The sequence below is a fragment of the Macaca fascicularis genome, chromosome 3 (assembly GCF_037993035.2).
Source record: "Macaca fascicularis isolate 582-1 chromosome 3, T2T-MFA8v1.1".
Lineage (NCBI taxonomy): Eukaryota > Metazoa > Chordata > Mammalia > Primates > Cercopithecidae > Macaca > Macaca fascicularis.
Genome location: NC_088377.1, coordinates 101,854,377 through 101,866,356, shown reverse-complemented (window position 1 = coordinate 101,866,356; position 11,980 = coordinate 101,854,377). Strand labels below are relative to the sequence as shown.

The 11,980-nt window shown below is 42.6% G+C and overlaps 1 protein-coding gene across 3 annotated transcripts in view; it reads left to right on the top strand.

Moving 5' to 3' along the window:
* The first annotated feature begins 2,747 nt into the window (after window positions 1-2,747).
* The window catches only part of CREB5 (cAMP responsive element binding protein 5), a 415,731-nt gene continuing 406,498 nt past the window's right edge, over window positions 2,748-11,980 (top strand). For all 3 annotated transcript variants that reach the window (XM_005549906.4, XM_065542173.2, XM_074035306.1), the window contains exon 1: window positions 2,748-2,803. The gene's annotated coding sequence lies outside the window, so the exon portion shown is untranslated. The remainder of the gene's footprint in view (window positions 2,804-11,980) is intronic.

Here is an 11,980-nt window from a genome sequence, read left to right as displayed (position 1 = left end):
AGTCAAGTAGCAGAGCTAAAATTTGAATTCAGGCAGGCTGACACTAGAGTCTGCACTCATAAATATCTCTTCTTTTCTTCAGTTTACATTTAGAAATGATTTGTGTGTGTGTGTGATTTAGTTGGTAACAGAGATCTGGAATATGTAAAAATCTCAGTCTGTAATATGACAGCTAGAAACCTTTTGCATTAAATTGCAATTATTTTATTTCTACAATAAGTAGAAAACTCAGTGATGAACTCTGAATAAGGCTGTGAGGATCAAACAGTCATCAGTTCCTGTGGTTTCAAGGAACACTAAAGGGCAAGGGGCCAATAGCAGAAGCTGAGGGAGGAGTCAGTATCATGAACAATACTGCTGATGTTAACAGAAATTCTCTATTTATTGAGACTTCAAGTAACCTAATGATTATCAAGTTATTGGAAAGTCATGGAAAGTTTGATGTGTGTTCCCATATGTCATGCTTGAGCATAACTATGCTCAAGCAGGAGCATTGTTTAGTTACAGCAAGTCAAACAAAAATCAGAAATAATTTATAAATACAGACAAATAATTTAGATAGTGTTAGAAATAGATGAACTACTAGCATTAAAACTTATATATGTATGCTTTCATGTAGAGAATATTGAGAATTAAATGTTTCAAATTTGTATTTTGATTATCTACTTTTAAAATATTTTGCAGATCACCCAGACTTACTTATTCAATTCTCCATTCTATTCCTTTGTTTTGCTCCTATCAGCTGTGGAAAAAGATAAGCTCTTAGCCTGAGCTCTGGTATGTTTTGGCTTTATCCCCTTTTTGCCTCTAGATTGCTCCTTGACTGGCTCAGACTTTTTCTTTGAGGGAGAAGATGGTAGACACCTGCTTTAGGTAGAAAAGGCTGTACTGGTCATAGAACTGATCCTGAGAGGGTATTGCTTCCTTCCATAAAGGAAATGTCATATTTCAAGTTTTATTGGTTAAGGTTCAGCTTAGGACTGGAGCCCTTCTTTTGTCGTTCCTTCAGGACTACATGTGGAAAACACTAAGTAGAAAACTCAGTGATGAACTCTGAATAAGGCTGTGAGGATCAAACAGTCATCAGTCCCTGTGGTTTCAAGGAACACTAAAGGGCAAGGGGCCATTTAAACACTTAAAAACAGAAATAACATGCTAAGCTCTTCCATTTAGTATGTCAAAACCAGCTCAGAAGTATGTGACAATCCAGGCAATGTATTACAGTTTCTAGCCAGTCCAGTCATGATTCTCTGGCAAACTGCACCGTCATGGTTGTGATGCGTTGGGATGAGAGGTACTATATAAATGTCAGATGTTACATAAATGTCAGAAATGATTATTGTTTATTAACGGGGGCTAAACTGTTTCTAAGCAAAGCTCCAACTCCCAGCCAATGTGTTCTTAGCAGAGGTTCCAACCACCAATAACCCACAAGAAGGGAATGTTTACCCCTGGCTCTATGAAGGAGCCCAGTTGGGATCTGGGCTTGAAAACAGGGATTGAGGTGGGCCCAGTGCCACCCCTTGCTCATCAAGTGATCTCAGGCCAGCCCCCTAACCTTCTGGTGTCTGCCTTAGCTCACCTGTAAAATGGGGATAATTATAATACCTGTCCTACTTATGGTACCCGGGTTGTTGTGAGAAACAAGGGAATTCACGTGGTTGCAAATGCTTTGTAAGGTGTGAGGGGCTGCGAGGTTGGCACTGGTCGTCTAGAATCGGGCTGGATTTAGTCTATGCCTTCTCTTTGAATCCTACTCAAAGGGAGAACTTCTGAAAGGAAATTCAGCAGGGGAATGGTGACAGTGATGGTGACGGCCGGATGCTGGAGACGCCAGGCTCCTCTCGCTGCAGACCAGGCGCCCGGATCCTGCAGTCTGGCCCTGGCTCTGCCGCTTCCCAGCCCGTGAGCTTGGGCCAGTTACCGAAGAGGCTCTGGAAGTGACAGCCAAGGGCCCTTTCAGCTCTGACGCCGTGTCTAAATCAGGCTCATCACTTGGCTCTAGCTGTGATTCACCTTTCGCCTTAGGAGCAACTCTCCCTACAGCTTCTCAGACGCACGAAGCAGGGGTCCCGCGAAGGGTGGGGGCTGTGTATTTCATGAGAGTGTGCACCATAAGGAAGTTATTCTCCTGGAGGAGGTGAGATGGGGGGCGGTGAAGAAGGGGTGACAAGTGAGTGCTCTGAGAAGCCAGGATGCAGGGAACACTGAAATGAGGTCATGACTGTCGCAAGCAAAAAGGAGCTGGACATCCTCATTGGGGGAGGGAGGAGCGTCCTGCATTTCTGTTTGCAAAGCCTCTTCCCACATCCTTCAGCATCCCCCTCCCCACCTCTCCCCTAACCCCCATCCCTACACCTTTCAAACCCCATCAGGCCCTCCCCGCAGAACAGCCCACGCCCGCGCCTCCTCCGTGGTCCTGTCTGAAACCATAAGGATTGTTTCCAAGCTGACTCACACCACTAATGTCAGGGAGCCGTGTCACACGGCGCTGGGCTCTGCAAGCTGTTGCTTGCGCAGTCGCCCCCGCCGCTGCCGCTCCCCGGCGGGTGCACCAGGGTCCGCGCGGGCGGGGCGGGGTCTGGGCGGGGCCGGGGTGGGGCCTGCCCCCTCGACGCGCCGGCCCCGCCCCTCGCTCTGTCCCTCCCCAGCGGACCGCAATGATTTAGAAGTTCAGGAATCCCACGTGACGTCACCGGGGGGGTGATGTAATGCACTCTAAATAGAATGTATTGTAATCTTTGCTCAGTCCAACGTGGTCCCTTCACCCGGGCTCCGCTCTTGCCTTCTCCACACTTGTTTGGTAAGTTCCTAAAAATACGGCTCGGCCACTTCTGGGGCTTTTGCATTTAGCCACTTTTGTTGCACTTGCCGCGGGAGCCATCTCGGGAGCGTACTTGTTTGCAGGGGTTGGTTCTCGGCAGCAGCCGCGAGGTTACTTGGTCCAGTGGGCAGGTCACAGGGCAAGGAGTAGGGAAGATGCGATGCATTTTTTTCTGGAGGGTGATCTGTGTTTGTAAACATTTTGGCGGACCAGAGGGAAGTCCGGCCCCGAGTGCTGGTAGACTGTGGAATTCGGCTGTGTCCTGAGGCCACCCCAGAGACCCCGCGCCGAGTGAGTGCCGGAGCGCTCGGTGGCCGCCGCGCCGCGCGCCTGGAGGGATGCTAACGTGGAGCCGGCGCCGAGTCCGCCCGGCGTGCGTGCGTGTGTGGGAGCGCGCGAGTCCCCTGACGCGGGGACCAGTTATGAATCGGGGGTGTGTGTTTGCCTCCAGAGACCTGGCAAGGTGCGGAGTCCTCCAGAAGTGCGGTCAAGCGGCAGCGGAGACGGCGAGCCAGGAACCTCCCCCCGCGTCCCCAGCTTCCCAGCGTGGCGGCGGAATCCCCGGAGAAAGTTTGCAAACTTCCAGCGGGCGCGGCGAGGACTCCGGGTCACCTAGGGGGCGGGTGGGCGCGCGCGCAGGGGGCTCGCTCTCCCCGGTGCGGAGCTGCCGCTGCCACTTCTCCCTTGGGGCTGCTGGCTGCAGTGGGTTGGCGCGCGCCCGGGGAGGGAAGGTCGCCCTTGGAGGGCGCTTGGCTTTCGCTCCAGGCACTCCGGGCTGGAGAGCGGCGAGGCTCCGTCCGCTCCCGTCCACTCCTCCGGCCGCCTCCTGCCTCCGCTGCTTTCTCGCTGGCATCATTACCTCTTCCCGGCCGCTGCCCCAAATGACAGCTCCGGCTCGAGCCTTGGCGGCGCCCAGGCAATTCCCAGGACCCGGCGGCGGAGTCTCCCCCTGCGGCAGATTCTCGGCAGAACCACTTGAACTTTTCGTGAAGTTCTTAGAGGGGCAAGATGCGAAGGAAGGAACCAAGGAGATGTTTTCTCTCAGCAGCTGCATCCACTTCTTTGCCATAGAGTTGTTTTTAAGGGACGTCTAGTAGATAAAGCCCCAGACCTTGTCCACACTCTCATCCCCGTCCCCAACTTTCCCTGGACCGGTGCCGCCCCCACTTGATGCTTGTTCAAGGCCGGGGTCTGGAGCGGGCTACTTGTATGTTTCGTTGTCAGTCTGCAGAATGTGTTTGATTTTTATTTTTCCCTCCTTCTCTGACATGTGTCAAGGAATAAAGGCTGGATACAGGTCCATTACGTCATTCTGCAGGCCAGTAAGTGTTTGATTAACGGCTTGAGCTCCTCAAGGGTTCAGGAGCTTAGAATGCTGACAAAGCAACTCTGCTGTGCATCCCCCTACCCTCCTCACAACACACTCGTGCAATCGCCCCCTCCCTAGGCATCTTTATTGCCCTCTCTTCCCAACCCCTCCCTCTCCACCACTCCCCCGTCTACACCGTTATCACTCTAGCCCCGGCCCCGCCTTTTACAGCTTTCCCTGGAGCGAGCACAGTCCCTGGAGTGTGGGTAAAAGCTTCTGGGGTCTGAGGGGACCACTGTACCTGATCAGCGCGCAATCTGCCCTTTTGTATTATTTAAGAAAGGCACCAGCAAGCCTTCTCCTCTAGAGCGAAAATGCTTAGTCCTGATAGAAAAGGCAAATCAGGAAATGTTTCCAAGCGTTATGATAATACTCTGTCCTCGTGGTGGTGACTTAGGAAGGCAATACACCCACTGCAAACAAAGTACTTCACTTTACGTAGTGCCTGCCCTTCAGCAGAAGAGGGAAGACGAAGAAGCCAGGATGCTGACAAAATCAGGTTTAGCTGAAAGGATCAAGACTAAACGTTTCATTTCCAAAGTAAGGGAATATGAGTTGTTGAACCTAAACTTCCATACAATAAATTGGTGTGTGCGTTAGTTTCTAGCTTTTAACCTTAAGTTTCTATGTTGAAAGAGGAAGTTCAATACGTAAGTCATTGAATTGAGTCAGAACCTCCGTATCTGGCAGTTGAAATAAAGACCCTGTGTATGACTTGTTGCAAGGGATCAAAGTAAAAAGAACTCTTGGCGGGGGGGTGGGGGAGGGAAATGTGCAGAAATTAAATTATAAAAGTATTAACAGAGTTTTGGATAGAGCGGGAGAGGGAATTGGAGTGGTTCCTGATTTGGAGTTGGTGAAAACTAAATAAAGAAATATTTATATTGCCAATATGAGGAATTTCTTGAAGAACACATGTTTTCTTATAATTAGATCTACTTTCTTCAAAGTGAAAGCCATGCTGTAGGGTAGACATTTGTGAAACTCCTGTCTGGGGTCTAATTGACATACTTCCCCAAGTTTGTGGCAGGATTTAGTATTTATTCACATCTAGAGATGAAATAGTGTAACCTCCACACAATATGTGTGCATCGAAAATGTTGAACTTCTTGTTTGTGATGCATAGACTTAAAGGAAAAAAAAAATGGCCCAGTCATGGGCACTGGAAAGTGTGATTAATGATCAGTGATTTAGTGATCAGTGATTAGTGGTTTTATTCAAACTGTTACCTCTGACCAGAAGCACACATCAGAGGATTAACAGGCTCTTTAGATAAATGCTCATTAGTGGAAGGGGAAAAGCAAAGATAATAGGCATGCACCCAGGGACAACTTTCGAAGAAAATCATTCCCGTCTTCAGAATAATAAGCTCTATTAACAGAAAGCCCTTTTAATTTAAAACTTGCTTTTATCTTGTAAATCAAAGTTAGATGTAAAAGTTTGTAGTGCCATTATAACCTAAATTTTCCCATATCCACTAGATGTGGATTATCTCAGTAGCGATATTTTTTTTTTTATTTAAATAAACAATTGGACCTTTAGAGCAGCTGAACCCTGACAAGTTCTTAACTCCCAGGGTTTGAAAGTGTCCCCCCTTCTAGCATGGAGATTGCAGCTTGCTAACTAGATGGCGCACTGTTATTTGGTGTTCTCTGCTGCGTAGTGCAGGAGTAGAAACTGAGCATGTAGCTGCTTGCGAGGTGTTCTTCAACATTTACAACAAAGTTGATTCTGTGTAGGGTTGGAGGCTAGACAGTTCTACAAATTTTTAGTCACATTTTCCATGTCAGTTAAATCTAGGGAGTTCAAGGCTACTGGAAAAATTAGTCTCATTACTAAAAGAAACTTAGAGAACGAGGGAGGTACCAGAGTCTAGGAGGTACCTCTGGGTTGCAGAAGTAATTGTAAAATACCAGACCTGTTCTTTTTACTAAGAGCTAGTTTCACAGTCTTCTGGTCTGAAATACTGAGGCAAATACTCAAGACTTATTTTCTTCCTAATCTTGCTGGTGAAACAGAAGTTACTAGAAAGAAAGGAAGAAAAACCTTGATTTGGTGACTGCAGGAAGCAACACGTTGCTGCTTTTATTCTACAGATAATGGTAAGGATGATGTTTATCATGCTTATTAAGCAGAGAGAAAACTTTGCACTTAGTTAAATAGAACCAATGTTGTGTTTTCATAGATGGAATTCAGATATGGAGCTCTGATTTTGCACAAAATTTTAATGTTGCTTTTGTCAGTTTCCTGGGACTTGTAGCATTTTATGTGGAAGGTTGTGTGTGTGTGTGAATAAGACTATTATTTCCCGGGTAAAATATATTCAGGAGCATATGAACTGCAGTGGGGAAGCTATGAAGCATGTTAAGTAATGTGTCAAGCATGAATTCCCCTTTCTATGAGGTTTCATGGATCACTTCAATAAGTATTTAAGTTTTAATAAGAAAGTTCTTGAAAAAGAAACCTAAAAATTAAAAAAAAAAAACAAAACAGTTTTCTGCATTCAAACCTAGATGTGTATGCCCCCAAAGGATGATGCTATTGGTTGAATATCAGCTATTACTTTAGTTTTAAAACTTATAATAAAAAAACTCACTTGTGTCTCCCCAGAAATGTTTCTCATTTTCCTTTGCTTATAGCATTTTATATAGATCTCTTATTTTTAAATCCTTACTGATTATAGTGGTTTTTATTTTTCAACTTCACTCATAGTAAACATATTTGAAAATATCTCCAAGCCCACTATTTTTTATGTAAATTGCTGGTGCCCATAAATTGCCTGTCAATCAGTAGTCAGTCACAACCTTATATAGTTTATACCTGAGAAGATAGTTTATTGGAACATTCCAACAAAAAATTGGAAACCATGCCTTTATTTCTAGATCTCTGTTATGTCGCAGCTTTTATTTGAGTAGGTGGCTAAATGAATGGTAGTTTGTCAGAGAGACTTTTCCTGCATAGATTTTCAATTCTAGTAAGTTGAATATTTTTGTTACAATGATTTGTCAGTTTCCCACACCTACACGTTCAAAACCAATCAATCATGGAGTTTCCATGATGGCAAGTTCCGAGACTCCCAATTTCTTACTATAATCTACTTTTTAGCAATGAGGTATCACAATCCTATAATATTTTCTTGTCATTGGAGTTTACTTATTACCAAGCTAAAAATTATTTTGTGGGGGTGTCATGTTCACTAGATCACTAAGATGTGAACTTTGTATTTGTAGTTTGTTTTCTTCTGGTTGTGTTGTTGGATTAAAATTGGGATTTGAGTGGACTTATTATTTTTGTCATCTTTTCTTTTTTCTTCTTCTTCTTCTCCTTCTCCTCCTCCTCCTCCTTCTTCTTCTTCTTCACTTCAAAGCAATGTCGGTAGTCACAAAATTAATGTGATCCTGGCTGGTGTTTCCCATCTATATGCTTCTTACAAATTGGATTTCTACAGCAATTTAAGGTCTTTTTTTAGAGGCAGCTTTCTTGGATGAAGATGAAACAGTGATCTCAGTCAATTCATTATCTTGTCCACTTTGACTACCAGCTATATTATGGGAATCAACCAATGCTTTAGTAGTGTTTAAAAATTTAAATCTATGACTATTTCTCTGAATTCTATTTAAGAAAATTAAACAATTGAGATAAGGTAATAAACTGGGGGGCAGTTGCCTTAAATATCTAAGTGTGAGGAAGAAGCACTTTCGGATATGCTAAACAGACTTAAAGACACAGAAGACCCGTTTTGTGTTGCTATTTGTAAACTAAGTAAGCTATCTACTTTGTGGCAATGCTTTAAATAGAAAGTCTGGCACTTTAAAAATGACATCATGTTTAATGTTTTCACTAAAGAATTATTACATTTTGTAATTAGGAAAAAATGAGCAATTAGTGTTTTTTGAGTATCCATTAGTATTCCATTGTTGGACAAATCGTAGATTTAACATAGGAATTTTTTTTTTTTTTAAAGAGAGAGGCCTTTTAGAAATTTCCAGATAGTAATAGCATTCTTCCAGAAACCCAACTAAAATTTTTGAAGCTCTTATTGAGGACTCTGGGACTTTCCCAGTAAAAGATAAAGTTTAGGATAAATTCTTGAATGTGTAAGATATTATATTGACATTTCAATATTTATTTTTTCCAAGTTCACTGTATTGCCTTTCCCTCTGCCCCCAGAGAAATAGATCAGAATCAGTTTATCACTTTAAAAATATGTATTTCAGCTGCTTTCTTCTATTTCCTTAAGGTCACATTTCTGATCTTAACCCTAAAAGGATTTTAGGATTTCAATCCTTAACAAGGATTGAAAACTACCAGGCTGGCATTTGACTAGAACTGATTTTAGAGGGAGTTCCTTTAGGCCTAGAGATTCTGATGGTGAGATACAAACGCTTATGCCTTTATGGGGACGGTAGGGCTAGGGGAGAGCCTCAAATTGATAGACCAACTTTTTCATTTTACAGAAGAGACCGCTGGCTCACCCAAGGCCCAGAGCTAGAGAGAGCCAAACCAGGCTGAGAAGCCTGGTCCCTGCCTCCAGGTCGGGTGCTCCTGCCATAGATGCCCTTGTCAGAAATGGGGCATAACCCATGACTTTGTATCCTTTGCTCTTTTCAAACCTTTTGATGACTAATCTTTCAAAGACAAATTTTTTCAGATCTTTGGAATGAATACCTTAATCATAAAAGCTGTAGTTTCATTTATTCTTATATAATATCTGCAATGTTATTTTTTCTAATATGGGCCTCCTTAATTAATTTTAACTTAAATTCTCCTTTTATCATCATTGTTATTAGACATACTCTGTAAAACCACACCATCCACATTTCATCTGAGAGTAAAAACCAGGCAGAGTAAAAATGGTCCGAAAGACTGTCTCAAGAATAAGGCAGTGACTTTCTCTACTTCCTGTCTTTTCTTTACCATCTATGAGGACAGGATCTGAAATATTATTTAAAGTTAAAATAAATAACCTTTTTTGTCAAATAGAGAAATGGGTGATGTTTTCACTCTAGAAGGTGTACTTTTGCCTAGGATCTGTCTGTAATACATTATCTTTCCAGGTGGATATATATGAGTGTGTTTGGAGGTGGTGAGAAGTGAATTGAGTCTGGAAGTATGTTCTTTGAGGTTTGACTGGCAAAACTTGACCAATCATAACTAAAAAAATTCATGCATGCAACACAGAGGGCTCTAGAGCACCATGCATTTGATTTAAGATGATATTTAGGCTGTGCTGTATTTAAGATGGGGAATAACAATGTCTAAATAGAAATCTTGAATGCATCTACTGTATGTGTTGTTCGGCCTCACCCACAGGTTTCCTCTCCAGCTGTTTGCATGAGGTTTTAGATCAGAATTCAGGTCTCTTTTTATTCTTTTATTACACTGAGGAGCTCCTGTGTTGCAGGCATGATTTCTCAAATATAGCACATTTCAGCCAGTTTTATGCAGTCCTCTCTCTGTTGGCTTCCCAAGGGGAAAATATATGCAACAAAAAAATCTTTGTTTTTGTTTGAGTTAGCTGACTACTGGAAGAAATAGGTGTAATCTCTATTTGCCAGATCTGGTAGGACCATTTCACTTTAACAAAACAAGATTTTCTTCTTTAAGTAAGTTGGCTTCTGACTGGCCAGGTATTAATTCATGCATCAGAGAGTAGAAGGCATTGGGATAAAGTCCGTTTCCGCCAGGGTATCTGGCTATGGTGTGGTGCACCATTACGGAGGGTCTGATTTGCCTCACTGCAATGACAACATTGTGCAGAAAAACACTGACTCCTAGGAGGAAAAACAATATTATAGGCTCAAGCTTCTAAAATCATATCAGGGAATGATCCTGTGTCGAAGGTGACTGTCAGAATGCTGGGGGCCTCCAGGGTCATCTTCTAAACTACAACATGACAAAATGTTTTCTCTGTCTATTCTCTGCATTTTCCTTCTGCTAGTGTTTCCCTAGATTCATTTTTTAACATACATTTCAACTACTCTGCCTTGATGAATAATCCTGCAGTAACAAGTCACAAATGTGTACACAGTAGAGCAGGGATATTTTTCCGTAAGGAAAATAGATTTTTATGTCAAATCTTAGAAGAAACAATTAGGAAAACAAAAGGGGGAAAGAAGAGTTGAAATTCGACTGATGGCATAACAAGCTTTGTCCATTCGTGGCTCTGCAACAATGCGAAGCCTGAGACTGCAGGAGGCACGCAATGCCCAGAGAGCTGCCTTGAGCTATTATGCATCTCTGCCTCAGTTTCTTCATTTGTGATGAGAATGTTGGGCTCACCCAGCACTGTCCAGTAGTGAGAGCCACAAATGTGAGCCACATACGCCATTTTAAATGTTTTAGTGACCGCATTAAAATGGTTAAAAAGAAACAGGTGAAATCATTTTAAGAACACTTTGATTTAACCTGAGATATCCAAAATATTATCATTTAAACATATAATCCGTATAAAAATGTTAATGTACTACTTTACATTCTCTCTCTCTCTCTCTCTCTCTCTCTCTGATATGAAATCTTTGAAATCCAGTGTGTATTTCACAACTACAGCATATCTCAATTTGGACTAGCCACATGTCAAGTGCTAAATATCCATGTGTGGTCAGTGACTATGGTATCAGACAACACAGGGTAAATCAGTGGTTTATGATCCTGGCAGCCCAATAGTACCACCTGTGGAACTTATTAAAACACACCGATACCCTTCCACTCTGACATTCGGCTTTAATTGGTTTGGGGTGAAGGCCTGGGCCTCTGTCTCTTTTAAAAGCTCCACAAGTGTTTCCAATGTGTAGCAGAGGTTGAGAACCACAGTTCTAACTGATCTCTGAGGAATCTTCTACCCTAATATTCTGTGATTCTATTTAAGGAAAGGGATTGCAGTAAAGCGTTCATTCAGAGTTCAAGGGCAGCAAGCGGTTGTTACAAGCTTGCCGTATCCTGCAACACATATTTAGGAAAATATAACTGATAAAGATTAAAATTTACAGAATGAATAACTTAGACAATAATTCTTTGCACCACAAATGAGCTCTGTTTTGTGTAACTTTCAAATGTGGGTGTTTTAAGTGGTCTGCTTCCCTAGAAATCTTAATTTAGGATTTGATTTACATGTAGCCTCGTAGAAACTCTCTGTTTTGGAAAAGGTCAGGATCCTCACATTTCAGTTACAGTATTTTGCCAGCTTACTCTTTTGCCCCAGATACATGCCTTTAGTTGTTTGGGGAGGGAGATTTTTACTCCAGTTGAGACATCTGGATCCCCCGGAATTTTCCTCCCTCCAAGCTTTTAACAAGCTTGTGTTATTGTCTAGACCAGAATTGCTCATGTCAAGATGTTAGTTATAACCTCCTAGACTTAAGGTATTCATTTTTATTTATCACCTTTTAAAATATTAGAAGAATCAATATTTTTCAATGCACATCAGAATGCTTTATTTTAATATACCTGTTTTTAATAATACACCAGTCTGTGCATTCACTAAAGGATGCAAAAAGTATAAAATAAAAAATAATTTCCAAACTCCTCACGCATCTTCTTGCGAAGTCTACAAACAGAATTGTTTGTGAAGGGGAGGAGAGACCTTGGTGTCAGTCCCTTGTGACTTCATGCTGCGAGAGCCTCTGCATCCCCAAATTCATGAGTCATTTCACTCTGACCCTCACTCTCCTTATCCCCTGCAGAGCCATCTATTTCCAAATACATGTCTATTCGACCATATCGCCTTTAAAGCATGACTATAAACTAGTTTTAAATGTAAAATTACATGTTTTTCTACATTTCGTGGT